Here is a 16,156-nt window from a genome sequence, read left to right on the forward strand (position 1 = left end):
ATCAGCGTTGGTGAACATAAATTAGGGGCGAAAGCTCGTCGCATTGGAGGCACGAGAAAAAAACAAACAACAAAAAAACAAAAAACAATGTAAATCTGATGAAACAAATCAGAATGAGTTAAATTTGGATCAGACAACCTCATTTCCATAATTATCCAATTGTGTTTGAGGGAGGAGGGGGAGGTGACTCATTTAAATGAGGCCCCCGCTGTTGAAATATGCATGTCTTGAGTCATTTAAAACAAGGACTTAACTGCGGTACAGTCGACAGTCACGCCGCGGCTCGCTCCGAACTAATTAAATGTGCCTTTGTTGTTGAGCACGGCTCAACAAGAAAGCGCAGCTTTTCATTTTGCAAGGGGAAGGAGGGGGGTGGGGGTGTGGCCCTGACACAGGAGCAGAGAGTGAAAGGCCAGCTTGTGCCAAAACATTGCAGAAAACAAAAATATTTAGTAAAAATAAACTTTTTACTTTGTGGTTAAAGTGGTAAATGGACAGCACTTATATAAGTGCTTTTACAGCACCTTCAAGGTACCCAAAACACTTTACAAAGGCCTCGGATTCACCCATTCACGCACACATTCATACACCAATGGGTAGCTGCTGCCATGCAAGGCTCTGCCTATCCCCATTGGGGGCAATTTAGGGTTAAGTGTCTTGCCCAAGGACACAACGACGGACAAGGATGCAGTGGGATTTGAACCGCCAACCTTTCGGTCAGTGGACAACCCACACTACCTCCTGAGCCACAGTAGTTGTGTTTGCTCTGTCTGGTTTTACCTTTTTTTTTCTCTCTTTTTTCAAACGTTTTCAAACCGACGGAAACCTCAGACCTTTTTGCCCCAACTTTGCCCTTCTAACATCGGTGGACAAAAAAAATAATAATTATGCTAGAAATTCACTACTGGCGCAAATTAGAATCAGTCAAGGCCGGCGCGGCTCTGCTAGTTGGCTCTGCTAGTCGGTTTACTCAAAAGGCTTTTCTGAGGTAACAGTGTTGAAACGAAACGCTGCGTTTCACGGCGCAACTTTAGCGTGTTCGCCACGCCGCGCTGCGGAGATAAGAAATGAGCCACGCTGGTATTTGGCTTTCCAGCCTTCACCGTTTTACTCGTTTGTGTTTCGCTTTACACGGAATGTTGTGCAACTCACAGACGTGGCGCTAATGCGATGCTAACGTGGTGGGCTATGCCACGTGGTCGCAGGCGTCCGCCTCGCCGCGCAGCCGCTTCGAAAAGACATTTTCTCTGACTCCAGTCATTTGGCTGGAATACAAGTTGGCAGCCGAAACTTTTAGGGATATTTTCTTCCTTGATGGCGCTGAAGAAAAGACCAAATTGGAGGAGCTCACAGTTTCCACTTTAAAACGGCCCTTTTGTGGCGACGGAGGCTCGACGGTGTCTTAACATCTCGTTAAAAAAAATACCACTCTTCCTTCCCCGCTGCAAACACTCACACTCTCGCGCATCCACACACACACACACACACAAGGCCGCAGTCTTAAGGGTGCTATGAGCCACTTACAGTCTGGGAATGCTATCTAGCTAAAGCGCTGTAACAAGTATCTCCTGCGGCCGGAGCCAAATGCCATAGATTAGACGGTAATGGCTGCAGCCTTCCGCAGCGCGAGACGAACGCTGATGCGCCGCCACCGCCGAGATGCCGTGCATAAATCCACCTCGCCAGGAGTGGGCCCTTCTCCGCTAGAAAACCTGATTACATGCACTGCCGTTTCACCCCGGGGCTCCTTAAGCACGTCTTGTAATTCTCAAGACGTGCGCACACATGTATTCTTCCGCATGCCGAGCGCCGACGAGACCCACGTGCTATTTTGTTTACCATATTGCTTCCTCCTGAGCTTAGACACACACACAAGCCCTCTTTGTAGTTACCCAGCTATCCACACACATCATCTATAATTACTTTTTTTGTTTTTTAACCTTTTAAAGCCCCATAATTCCAATTAACTCCACAGGTGATTCGCTGTTGAAACGCTCGCCTCGCCGGAAAAGCTGTTGTTTTCCCCACGTGACGCAATCCGGCTCTTTCGTCATCACGCCCGCTGACCCACAACTTATGCTAAACTCGTTAGCATGGGAGAAACCTATTAGCACAGCAGCTGCCTGCCAGGTTGTCATAAATATATGTTTTATTTTATGTTTTTATTTTTTCAAACGGAAGGAGCGGCCTTAAAAGCAGCTGTCAGCGTCACTGGAATCCAAACTCAGGGGGGCGTTGTTCAGCTGGTCGGTAAGGCTGTCCTAATGTTGGGTCATTTACGAGCAGTGGGGAGCGCTGTAAAGGCCCAGCGTGTAACCCAGTTTTCACATTACAGGGAAAATCGTACTGGAAAACTCACTCTCAGTTCTGGTAAAAAGTAAAGAAAATTTGCGGCTGTACCTTTGATTTTTTTTTTCTTTTTTCTTTTTAACATCGACCATCGTTACCCAGGATGGCCGTGGTCTGTTCCTGTTCCAATTATAGCACAAAATAAATGCGACCATTGAATTTCCCCACATCAGATTTTCAGCTCTGACGAGGACCGTTTGCATTCGCAGGAGTGTGAAGTCTAAAGCAGAGGCTGCTGTGAAAAACTACACAAAAAAACCCAACATTCTAGCACTGTGTGTCTGTTCCTGGACAGTGGAATAAATCACACTTTAGCCGTCGTTGCGTAAGAGCTCCACCGAGAGTGGCAAGATTGAGCTCTGATTAAAATGCAGAGAAAGGGATGTCGTCGCCAGGCAGCCCAGATCCAGAACCAAACTCGTGATTGTGCGTGTCTTCCTCTCCGGAATCCTCAGACAAACAAACAAACAAACATGGGGCAGGGGAGGGGACGTGACAAGGGATGGAAGTTTAGCGAGATGACAGAAGGGTTAGGGTAATTAGAAGACGGCCCCGGTCAAATGGCAAAGACGCAGGAAGTAGCAGTTGCCAAATCTGCCGGCGTCGCTCGGGGCCAGATGGAGCGGCCGACTGGCCCCCCAAAAAATAAATAAAAAATCCAACACCACTTGAAAGCAGCATTGGGACTCCGTTGAGCTGATTGCGAAACAGGGCGCTGGGGCGAAGATCAATAAAGTCTTTTTAAATAAAGCACACATCTGCCTTATCCTTTGAGGTGGAATGATCCAAATCTTAAGGGGCCTCCTCCTCCTCCGTCTTCTTCTTCTTCTTCCCTCATTTTCCTTTTTTGGGTGGGTCGCAAAAAACATCAAAGAAGCGAGCCAGGTCCGCGGGGGAAGAGAGATACACAAGCAGTAGGTTTCTGGGATTTTGGGCTCTTCATTCCCACAACAGCCTTGTTGATGCAGAGGGAAAAAATAAAAAAAAAATCCGGGGACCAGCCATCCGCCGTCCCGGAATCCGACCTGGACATAAATCCATCAAAGCTCGGTTGCCGTCACGTGGTCGGTCTCCGAGGTCTTGAATAGCGCCGTGACTCCAAATGTTAGAGGACCAAACGGGACTTTTGAGCCTCTTTAAAATTCATCCGGGAGACGTCCTTCTCCAGAACGGGCGTTAAGTTTGTTTGACGGGGCAATACGACAGGTGATTAGCTTCTGAAATCCACTTTTTGATCTTCATTCTCCACTGCAGACTCCGCTGGACTGACTTGAGCGCAACGATTTCCACACAGAATCAAGTTTTTCACCCTCTGTTTCGAGCCCGTTTACGTGGTCTTTTATCCCTGCTGGAAGTGACACCTTGTGGTCACGTTTGGAAGGGGACAAAAACGATGGTCATGATATGACTGGACCAATCAGAGGACGAGGCTAATGAGTTGCTAATTATGAAATAAACTAAAGTTGGCTCCTAACACAATGCTGCACTCAGTTGGTGACTTTGGATTGATTGCGGCTGTGGTTGCGTCACCAGCAGCTCTAAAGTTTGCCCTCCGTCTCAAGGTGACTTTGAGAAAGTGCCGTCGCAGCTTGGGATGGAGGACCTGCAGAGGGCGCCGTTTCCCTTCAGGTTTGTCCACGACCGACTGTGGCCCCGTCATCAGCGCCCAACCTCGCTAAACGCACCCGCGCCGAGCCCCGGAGGAAGCCGAGGCAGTTATAGCAACAGGCCCGCACCACTGTTGCTTTTCCTTCTTTTTTTTAAACACCAAAATGAAAACAAGGAATCACACAGACAACTGGCCTGCTGCTGGAAGAGGAAGAGGAGGAGGAGGAGGAGGAGGAGGAGGAGGGCGAAACGCTAAGCAAGCGAGCCGCCTGACCTTTATCAAAAAGTCATTTCCCAGTGTTGGCGGCCTTACTGGTTTCCTTTGTTTTTCACGGCCCGTGTTTCCACTTTGAGGGCAAATGGACGGCGACTGATAGGGGCGAATGACGTACCGCCGCGCAATAAGCAGCATGCAGCAGCGCCATCAAACCCGCCTGTCGCTGCAAGCTTCCACAGTTATCGCCCCTGTTGCCACACCACCAGCCCGCCACCTCTGCGCCACCCCCAACCCTCCCCCAGCCCCCTTTTACATCTCTGGTGATCAACGGTCCATGCCAATCCAGTCGGGTGATTGGCCGTACATCTTCGCCAGCGAAAAGGTTAATTAGCGGCGCTATTATGTAGCTGATTGAAAGCGGCGATAAATAATGCGACGGGGTTCCGCTCAAAGACTTGTTTTTTTTTTTTTTTCTGCGCCGCCGCCTCTTGTTGCTAAAGATGATGGTTTAGCAAGATGCAAGACGTGAACTGCAAACCCTCTTCTTAGGCAACCCGGAGCTCAAGAGTTGGAGGTGAAAAAGGAGCGATGTTGGGTATGAATGCGGGGTTCACCTCGCTGGCTCAGATCAGCCGCTGCACTGAGAGCAAACACTTCCAATGCGATGACACGTTGCGCAATTTGTGTGCGAGGGTGTGCGGCAGCTCCGGCCGATGGGGTTCCTCACGGCTCTGTGGCGCCGGCCTGTTGACGCTTCACAGCAGTCCCGCTTTTTTCCAGGGGAGGGGTCTGAAGAACACAATCCTTCAGAAATGTTAGACTAGAGAGGTTGATCCCATCGCTTGGTCAACACATACTGTTAAAATAATAACAGTAATAATTCTAAAATAGCTCATTATAATTACAATATAGAGTTAATAATAATAATAATAGTAATAATAATAATAATAATAATAATTACTCGCCCAGCACACCTACAGTCAATCTGGAAAAACAATCGCATCACAACCCACACACGCGACACTAAGGGGGGACGAGGAGTGAGGAGGAGGAGGAGGATGAGTAGGAGGCAAAAGTATCTGCCATGCTGCTCAAATGTTTCCCTGATTAAAATTATCATAACATCCTCAGGCGGAATTATTGCCATGCATTATTCATGGCCATCAAACCCCTTAAAGCATAATGAAATCACTAGCGGACGGGCGCACACACAAACAGGTGCGATGATCACGTCATCGGCTCCAAACAAGACGCAACATGGACCACTCAACTCCGGGACCGCCCCCCTCCCCCTCCACACACACATCCCCCCCGGACCGTCGCTCAGCTGCTATGATGACCAGCGGTGGCAAAGTGACGAGTAAGCACTGGCGAGTGCGACACAGTGTTTAAGGTCACCTTTGGGTAAATGCGTGAATGTGCTTCTTCTCAGCTTCAAACATCCCCCACGGCACTATGATGGTTGAAGAAAACAAATAGTAAATAGTTGGTAAATGGATATAGAGGAAAAAAAAGCCTCGGGCCACATAGCTGTACCTGCGATGGGTACCACTCAAAACAGTTGAGTGGTAGTGATAGCTTCTCGGGATGTGAATCTTACACTGCAGAGTAGTTTTGCTGGAAAGAGTCAGAGAGTTGTGAGACATAAGTGGGGTGAGTTGATACTTAAATTAAAAGCCTTGGTTTAGCACCAACGGTTCGTATAAAGGCTTAAAAACAGAAACAACACACATTAGAATTGATTGAAATACACTTTCCGACCACCAGGTGGACACCGGGTTAGGGTTACACAATGCAGGAAACGGTCCGATCGTTTACAGGAATTCACTGCTGGGAGACGGTGTGTAAATTTAGCTACGCAAGCGCGTTTAAGTCCAAGTTTAGCAAGTGCTTGTGAAGAAAAAAAAAAAGGGAGAAGAAGTGACTTGTCCCGGCTCCAGGAGGTAAATATATAATCCAATGCTCAAATTGCAAAACAAGCTGCCGGCGTTGTGGCTTTGATTCAGCAGCCGGAGCCAAAAAACTAAAACAAAAAACAGCGTTTAACGTGGAAGCGCAGCTGCAGTGTTTACTTTTTTCCTATGACGACACGAGGGGGTAAAAAAAAATGTGTTGTGGCAGGTGTGTGTGTGTGGAGAACAACTTTGAACAGAGGGGCCTATGGCTCAGTGGGTGGCGCCCGTGGCTCAGTGGGCGGGGCTCGGAAAAGGGGACTTGTGACTCTCGTCCCTGTTCAAATCAACTTGCGCGTTTTCTTGTTGTTTGCGGTTCTGCCGCCATTATTAAAATGCGCAGCCTCTCAAAGACAATTAAAAAACAAAACCAAAGTCCAACAACACGGAGGGACGCGACGTCGACGCAACAAGGACGTTGTTGCGGGGCCCTTTGAAGCTGCGCGGTTCCCTGCGGGGGACAGGAACTTCCGCTCTTCGCCAATAAATTAAAACCTCTTGGCTTTAACTTTTTATTCTCCCTTCCATTTCACCACATGCCGTGTCAAGGCCCCGCATAATCACCGCAAAAACTTATCGCGCCTTCAAAGCGGAGATGCGCGTGTGCTCTTTTTTTTTTTCTTCTTTCTTGTTTTTTTTTTTTTTTTTTAAGTTTGATCCAACGCACACCGCCGCGGTCGACCCCGCCTCCTCCCTTTATCGCGTCGCAGGGCCAGATTATCGGGATCGCTGTCTGTCGGAAACAATCTGAGCCCCCCAGATGGAGGCATGACCAGCCAAACTCTGTTTTTATGCTTGGTTAATCTGACAGCACCTTCAGAGGAGATCCAATTAATTCTCCCCCTTCAAAGAATATGTGACTGCCGGAGCGTGGACGAGATGAGAAGCGGCGCAGGGCGGCGTGGAGGAGTGAAGGCGGCGGTAGCAGCAGTGGTGGGCTCCTTGTTTTAATCATTCCACATCAGCGTCGCACTATTTAACCAGCGCCGCAGCGGCGGCAGGAAAAACGGGAACGTAGAGGAACTGCGGTGGTGAAGGAGAGAGAGAGAGAGAGAGAAAAAGAAGGGAACCACGTTTGCAGCGAGGCAGCAGGTCGGAGAGCTACGGAAGCTGATGAACACGTTGTGTTTCTCTTGATCAGAGGCGAAGTGATGGATGACTTCTTACATCAGAGCCGTCGGCGCCACTAATTACGGGAGGGGTTGGGGGGTGTGGGGAGACTTTCACGGTGACATGCATTTGTTTACGCCCTAAATCGCTGGTTCTTGCACCTTGCAGTTGATATTTAGGAAACAAAATAATAAGGATAAAATAAAATAAAAAAATAAGATAAACATATTAATATAGAATATAAATATGTAATAATGTTATTTATTTAAGTTTTTATATTTGTATGCTTGCTTGTTTGTAATCTTTTTATTTAGGTTGTATATTTATTAAAACTCATCATCATCATCGCCGATCACTCGAGACGAGTATGATCGTCCTCCTGTCAGTGGGTCTGTTCATCTGTTCATCTGTGGGTCAGGTGGCTGGAGAGGCCGATCCTTGATCCACAGACTCCATTGCAGTGGAGCATGTATGAGTGGTGGTGGTGAGGATCTCTCCTTTCTCTGTTGTCTCTTTGATTCTGAGGCACAGTGAAGGTCTTTTTCAAGGTCTACGGTGCCTTTGTGGACCATCCTGTTCCACGTACAGTATCTCTCTGGTTAGCAGTCTCCTCCCAGTTGTTGAAACACTTTCTCATGTGGGTTTTCATGTTGCTTTTGTACCGCTTCTTCTGCTCCCCTTGGCTCTGTTTTCCCTCCTTCAGCTGACCATACAGGATTTGTTTTGGCAGTCGGTTGTTAGGCATGCGGATGACGTGGCCTGTCCATCGCAGCTGGAGCCGAGTGATGGCTGCGGTGATGCTGGGGATGTTGGTTTCCCTCAAGACACTGATGTTTGTTCTCCGGTCTGTCCAGCTGATTCTGAGAATCTCGCGGAGACATCGCTGGTGGTACTGCTCCAGGGCCTTCAGATGTCTGCTGTAGATGATCCAGCTGTCAGCTACATAGAGCAGAGCGGGCATGACGACTGCTTGGTAGACACGTTTTGTGTTGGTCTGGATGTCCCGGTTTTTTAAGAATTCTCTTCCTTAACCTGGCGAAGGCTGCACTGGCACACCCTATGCGGTGGTGGATCTCAGCATCAATGACGGCTCTTGTGGAGAGAAGACTGCCAAGGTAGGCAAATTGTTCCACGTTGTCCAAGATGTTATCTACCACATAGATTGTGGGGGGTTGGGGATGTGTGCCAGGGTCTGGTTGGTATAAACTCAGGTCTTATTAAAACTACAGATCACTTCATGTGGACAAATGCTACCACTTCCACCTGTGAAACCTTCTATTAAATAAAGTTGGCAGAAAAAAAAAGCTTGAATTGTGGAAACAAACAACTAACTAAATAATTAACTAACTTTAACCAAACAACACTTTTATGAACATGAAATCACAGATTTTGTTTTTGTTTTTTTAAAAAAACATACAGACATATGTAAGATAGAGGGAAAACAAATCATCATTGTCGTTATTACAGCCCTTCTGAACGGCAAGGGGAGGCCTGTTGCTCCGATGAACGTTGAGCGTGGCAAACCCCAGCTGTCGGCTCAGATAATGATCAACGTTTTCCGTCGGGGGGTGGTGGGGGGGATTAATAAAGAAGAAATAAAATAAACTGACAAACCCAAAGGGCCGACGCAACAATCGGTTGTCCACAAAAAAATTCCTTTAAAGAATCAGCGGTGCGTCGCCGGAGCGTCCTCCAGCCTTGACTGTGGCGACCGCCGCACTAATTAATTTTGGAGTTCGGGACTGAGGATTGGACGACTTGGCGGGAGAGGAGTGGTCATGTGGGAGTGCGTGTGTGCGTGCGTCCGAGAGGCACGGAGGGATAATTGCACATATTAAGTGTTTTAACTGCCGCCTCCGCAAGGAATCAGGAGCCTCGGCTCTGGCGGGGTGGGGGGTGGGGTGGGGGGGTTCAAGCCTGGTGCTGAAGTCTCAAGCCTCTAAAGTGCCTGGAGGTGCTGACTCCCACATAATGGTGTTTAGACCCTCTCTGTCCTTTGCCTCAGCCACAGGAAGGGGTGTGTGTGTGTGTGTGTGTGTGTGTGTGTGGGGGGGGGGGGGGGGGGGAGCCTCTTAGGGGACCAAAACCGCTTTAATAGAAACTATTTTTTTTTCACCCCTCATGTGCGATCATTTTTTTTTTTTTTTTTTCTGCCACGGTTAAAGCGATCCAAATGTAATGGTCTCCCTTCACAGCGTGACGGCTAACACTCTTTGACATCCCGCAGGGAGGACGGCGGAAGAGCGGGAGAGGACCCTCGCCTCTCTGAAAACCTTCCACCGAGACCCCTAATTGTGCTGGGGAACGAGGCCCAAGGGTCCCACCTGCAGTGCCGCATCCCACCAGACGTCAGGCTCCTGTTTAAAAGGCCGCGTCTGCGTTTGTGAAGCTGTCCAAACGGGTGATACGCCGAGGCTCCCGTGTATTATCCTTTGTCAACTCGCAGCAGGCGGCCGTTTGAAAACCCTAAAGGGTTTAATTTCCGAAAATCTCAATCGTCCGTATTGTCAACCCCGTTAATCGACTTCCTCTCCATTATATTGGAACCCTCTGGGCAACACCTCTGCGCTACCTTATGATTTTATATGTTTACTTGACATTTAAAGATAGATATACGCCAAAGCTAGATAGCTTGTCCTTGTTTTCGCCATATCTGACAAATGGATGTGGCCAAAGGGCCCCGAGAGAAATAATTGTCCCTGGATGTTTTTCATTTCCTTTGAAAGACTTTCAGAAAGGAAAGGAAGCTCTTCTTTGACTTTAAGCTCATGTTTCACACCGGGGGTTGCCTTTACCGTGAAGTTACAGAGGGCTAAAAGGAGAATTGCTAATTAGACCATTTTGGGCACCGATAGCTGCCACAGCAGGGCCACAACATGCTAATTGAGATCAGCGCAATTCATTAATCGTTGTAAGAAAAACCAGAAACAAACATCGCAATTAAGATGAGTTTCTTTGGGCAGATGATTAGAGGGAACAAATTAGCAGACAGGTGGGGGCGGTGCCCTGACGGAAGGCGCCTGGTACGATAATGACGGCAGGACTCGTTAGTATCGGATCACTGTCGCGTGCGCGAGCCCGCTAACAGACTTAATGAAGGGACAAGGTAAACAGAAGCGCAGGAATGTGTGCAAGGTGGATTTAATAGCTTCAGACCTGCTAATCAGGGACGGAGCGCCGACGCTTGTGTGCAAACGCGTTACAGTCTGATTAGCAGAGCTCGGGTGTACATTTGGATTAAGGAGACGGATTAATGACTTTGCAAGGAGATAAAACACGTTCTGACACTATCTGTGTAGCCATCATCCATCTCTCCGTCTATCTAGGCATAAATTTGTTTTTTAAGGGGTCTTGGAGAAATTGGGAGTTGGAGCCTGGACAACACAAACAGCCCAGAGAATCAGATGAGGCATTTGGCCGGATATACCCCCCGAGAGTTTGAGCTAAAGAGCTGCGATTAAAGGCAAACTGTCGCAGCTCCCGCCGCCTTACGTTTGTCACGTTGGGGAACAACAAAAAAATAGGAATGTATCCACCTGGCAATCCTCATTCCCTTCCTTGACGCTACCGCCTTTTCATGACGGGGAAACAGGAAAAAAGAAACGCGGGTGTCTTTGATACGGCTTCCCTCTTCACGCTTTTCCTCCCGCCTTTGGCGGCACTCTCTGGGGACAGATAATTGTCTGGAATCTTGCCTCCCCTCTTCCGTCTTGTTCCGTCGGCTCGGCGGCGCTCGTGGTGAAACCTTTTGAGGTGCAACCGGGGTGCCGGGGAACCAATTAGGGCTCCTTAGTTTCGCCGGCTTCAGACAGTATACCATGGTACATTCCCGACAACGGTAACGGTAAATCCCCCACTGGATTGAGAGAATTTCGTTGGGGGTGTGCGTTCCAGAATCGGCAGAACCGAGTAATGTCGATTGTTTAAACACAAAAGGATGTTAAAAAAACAAAAGGATTAATCAAAAACGAGTGGGGAGAGTTTAAAGCCTTTCCCTGTTATTAAGCTCCGTAATCCTTCTGAATCAAGTTGAACATGTAGCCCGTTCCTCCTATCTCAGAGGGAGATAATCAATTAGGAAGGATGGAAGAGACCAAAATGGTAAACGATAAAGGGCTCCCCCCCCAAAAAAAAAAAAAAAAAAAAAAAATCTTTGCAAAGAATGAACAAATGGGGTCGCCACCTCACGTTTTGCCTCGAAGAAGCCTTGCCTGTTTTGCATTCCTCCACATCCCCAGGATCGATCATCCCTACTCAGGAACCCGTGGAAGCTGTGAACTGTGAACCCGCTTCGGGCAGATTTGTCTCCTCACGGGGTCAAACGGGTTACTGTTTGACATCAGGCTTTATCCTTATTAAGGCTCGTGGCTGCGACCGCAGGAAATATCGATTATGCCACAAAGCCGGCAACAGGGACACACAATCGTGAACAGCTTGTGAAGGGGAGTGGAGTTCTCTCCTGCAATGTCAGAATGGAGGTATTCTCGCTTGCAACGTGGACGAGTTAAGGCTTGAACAGGCCTTGATGGTAAAGCTGGACCTGTCGGCGATAATCGCGGAAGGTGCAGCCCCGCTCCGCCGCCTAAACCCCAGCGAACGTGTCTCATCAAATTCCTTGTGATCCCCTACCAGCGGGCGGGACGCGTGGTCAGATTCTCTCCCAATGTCTTACTATTTTTTTTTTTATATACCACATTAAAGTCTCACACTTTTTTGGAGCAAGCTGAAAACTTTACAGGATGGGGTGGGGTCAACGAACTCAAGTTGAAGAACAATCCTGCTGGAAACAATTTTTAGAGTTATTAAGAATTTATATAGAGATGCGTGAGAACGATGGAACAAAGACCAAAAAAAAAGGAAGCCTTGTCATCCCAGATCAAATGTTGAAGGGATTTATGCAGTTTAGCAGGTTCTATTAAAAAAGGACAGCTCTTCTATTGCAGTTTCGGGAAGTGACATCATCTTTTGCAAAGACTCTTTAAAGGCAGGGAAAGATAAAAGCTTGACGCATGTAAACCAAACACACTTCACAACGTAAGCGAGCGAGTGCTTTGCCTCCAAAGTATCGTAGACAGCCAATGCTGGTATCTTATTTAAAGTGACAAGCTTTCTGACTAGCTTGCTATCCTTAGCTGGACCGAGACATGTATTAGTGCACGTGTACGGTGCGACAAGCCCGCACAGGTTGTTGAGATCACCCGGTGCAACAGCCAGAAGAGCAAGTTTGAAAGTCGGCGTTTGCTGAAGCGTCAATCATGCTGACATTTGTTTCTCTCAAGTGAATGTTGCACCGCATGCTTTGCATGCATTCCGCAAAATATTAAGTGCCCGCGTATGCTATATGCGGCGTTCCCCAAGTGTGTATTTCTTTGTATCTAAAATTGCTTCCGCCTCCTTTTTTCAAAACACTGCGGCGTTGGTGCCCGTTCATTAATTCAACCAGTTAATTGGAGAAAACAGCAATTAGATTCCTTGAGAGTGAAGACGTCCCCTGTGGGAGAGACTTTTCAAAACCCAAATCTGCTTCATTAGAATTTGCTCACGTACCTTCAAGGTAACTCGGAGGCACGGCTACCTTAAGGGGCATTTAAATGCTTCCAGTCCGAGGAGAGTTCTCTCAAATTCCAGGGGAGTCTTCAACAGGAGAGAAAAAAATATATTGAAATAAATTTGATCAAAAAGATTAAAATAAAAAATACAATCTCGACGGTCGGCTTTAGCGCCCAAATCCGCGGAAAGTTTGTCCCCGTCCTGAAACGGTTATCAATCACACTTTGAGTCAATGTCAGCCGCATCCAGCTGGCCCGTCTACTTTCTTTTTTTCTTTTTTTAAAAGTGCACCCCCTCACCAATCAACATATTGCAGATCGGTCGGCCTTGCTGCGGGGAAGGTGGCGGAAGGGGCAGCCGAGGCTGGCGGCGGAGGCGGGCTCGGAAAGAGGAGCGAGAGATCTTCAAAGCGGCTGCTTTACAAGTCTGATGTACTCGCAAAAACTCGCCTGCGTTCAAAATCCTTTGTGTCTCATTAGGGGCGCGCCATTTTTGGGACAGCGCCTTTGTTGCGCCGGACGAATTCCGTTTGAAATTCAAGAGGGGAGACGGACGGAGGGAGGAAGGGAGGGAGAGAGGGAGGGAGGCAGGCCGAGAGAGAGAAAGATCTGGAAGGCTGGCAGCACTGCCGCGGAACCGGCCTGTACGATTGGCTGGGACGTGCAAATTCAATCTCGTCTTCGCAAGCACAAGTAAATATTTGTAAGAGAGCAGCGGACAGACTGAAGGGAAACGCACAAAAAACAGCTTTGGACTCTGGATGTTGGAAGTGGGGCGCGGGTCGGTGGGGGACCGAGGAGGCAGATTACCGCAGTGTGTGTTGACACGAGCTGCTGGATGCAAAGCCGACGGTAATGTTGCGTGCTAGCCCGCGGAAAGACCGCTCGCTTGGAGGCGGAGCTGCAAGCTAACAGTTCCCCGCAGAGAGATTTTGAGATGATGCGGCAAAGCCAGACAGGCGTCTTCAGGGTCCCAGAGTGTTAGAGTGAGCAGCTAGTGGCAGGAATGTATAACTGCCTCACAATTAAAACACAAAACAAAACAAAACAAAAAAAAACATACATTGGTGGCCACAATGCCATGTTAATTGAAGTGATCAAATGATTAAAAGTTAGCTGACGATAGCATTATGGGTGTGGTCAAATCTGGAGACATTGCAATGCTAATCCTCAGTTTCTGCTCCATGTCTGGGTGACTATACACTGTGTGTTAACGGATTCCTGTACATAATAAACGCTAGACCTGTGTGTGCTGCAGTAACTTCGCTTGACGCCGAGACTTCCTGGCCGGCTACCATTAGCTAAGCGCGACGCACCCGCTGATGTATTTCACAATGTATGCACACAATGCCGGCAAAGTGGCTGCATGCTTCAAAGTGTCTTTTTCGGAGGAGAGGTCAGAAACAATCGCCGTAATATTGTGTTAGCCCGGGAACATTGTGGACGCTATAATAATATGCTCCTTGCGGCCGCGCAGGCCAAATTAATATAGGTTAGGGCTGAGGCAACTGTACCGTCCTCAAGCCCCCGCCGCTAACTCCCAAGGCCGAGTCCAAACAAAGTGCTAAAATGAAAGAGAGTAGATATTACCGGTCGCTCTCGTCTCGTAGTCGAAACGCTGGAACTAATCTAAGCGGTAAGTACGCTTTTTTGTTGTTGTTGTTTTGATTTGTTTTGTTGTTGCACCGGGGCTTTCATCCGCAGTCCTTCGGCATATAAATAAAGGCTGCCGGCCCCTCGGGCTTAATGACTCGCCTTGTTTTTAACGCCAGAGTTTACGGCAGTAATACATCACTTAAAGAAAACAAGTTACGCGGATTTATAAAGAAGATCAAACAGAGTGCTCTCCTCCAGCGCCACTCTTGGAATCCGAAGCCCCTCTGAAATTTGCATTAAGGGCACAAAACAAAAAAAGAGGTACAAATGCAGAGAATGTTGGCACAGCAGTTCTCTGTATTGTATTCATGATGTCATATTGCAACCCATTGTCACATCTTTGCCTTTCATCGCAGACTATGGTGGGGCAGCCTCGCATGATAAAATAGCTCAGAAAACCCTCCATTTACAGCTTCCTGCTAAACCCGACGACTCGTTTTTAGTGCGCGCACATTGGGGGTCATAGGTCAGAAGCAAAAGGAGCTAGAACGTAGCCTATCGCTTCAACACAGCTGGATTCGGAAAGAATTTTGGACTCCAATTAGGTCCAGAAAGCATCTTTGATAAACTTCGCCTACCTTTGGCCGCCTCCAGCTCGTTAAGTTTAGCCGCTTTACACTCGCAGATAATAAGGACGGGGTGCGGGTGGCTAATTGGGCTCGAACCGAGGCTTCAAGGCGGCTGACCGCTTCAAAAAAAAGTTCCCAGTCTAGGTGCCACTTGTGCTTTGAAGTTTGATCAGGAGGTACCAGGACGCTGTTGCCAATCAGGCCAAACCAATAATTAAAAGCAACGGGAGGAAAAGAACTAAAACTTTTCTCTGCAGTCATCCACACAATCTGCATGTGGACAACAGGCAACAACGTCTTTGCACGTTAGTCCACGGTCCAAATTCAGAAGGAAAACAGTCCCTTGTAATTCCTCTATTTTCTTATCACCCTCCGTTGCCGGGCATCAAGCACCAGCCGGCCGAGCGTGTACACAATTAACCATTAAACGCTTGTGCTGCACAAACGGAATCATTCATCTGATCCTTTTAGGTAGCGGCTAATTACTTACCCATTACTTGGAGCTCTCCGCATTGCCGACTGGTTTTCATGCTCACTAATTGCTATTAAGACACCTTGGAGAGTGCGAATTAATCACGAGAGATGTCCTATTTTTTGTTTGTTTTTGTTGTTCTTATTTCCCCACCTCCTTTTAAGTGTCTCTGTTTTTTTCCGGGCATCACCTTTTCTTTAACAACACCTGAGGCAGCTTACGGGAAAGCGTTTTGCGTTGCATTTTTTTTTTTTTTTTTTAAATGCGCCCCCTGGTGCGGTGGAGGTGCAGACCCTCTTGTCCCTGCCACCAATCCTCGGATTATTTGCCTGGGCGCAACTCCACCCCCCCCAAGAGGGGCGACAGACCGAGTCGTCCCAGCCGACTACGATTTATCTTTGATGCGCTAACTTCATTAGCGGCAATCACTGAGGCTTGTCAGAAGCACGCTAAAGTGATTTGGTTAATGACTCTGGAGATGGATCATCCTGATGTATGTAGGCGCCTCACGTTGGAAAAAATAAATAAATAAATAAATTAAATAAATGTGGCTGCGGTCCCAAAACTTCCAACATCAACACCGGCAGTAGTTTGTCATTCACGAGATAAAGATCAAGGCGAAAAAAGTTTTCAAAAGTGCGTGACAGACGCTCAAGCAGATTGTCAAAAGGTGT

This window comes from Nelusetta ayraudi, unplaced genomic scaffold (genome assembly GCF_046127955.1).
Source record: "Nelusetta ayraudi isolate G7.1 ecotype Tasmania unplaced genomic scaffold, CSIRO-AGI_Nayr_v1 ptg000006l, whole genome shotgun sequence".
Classification (NCBI taxonomy): Eukaryota; Metazoa; Chordata; class Actinopteri; order Tetraodontiformes; family Monacanthidae; genus Nelusetta; species Nelusetta ayraudi.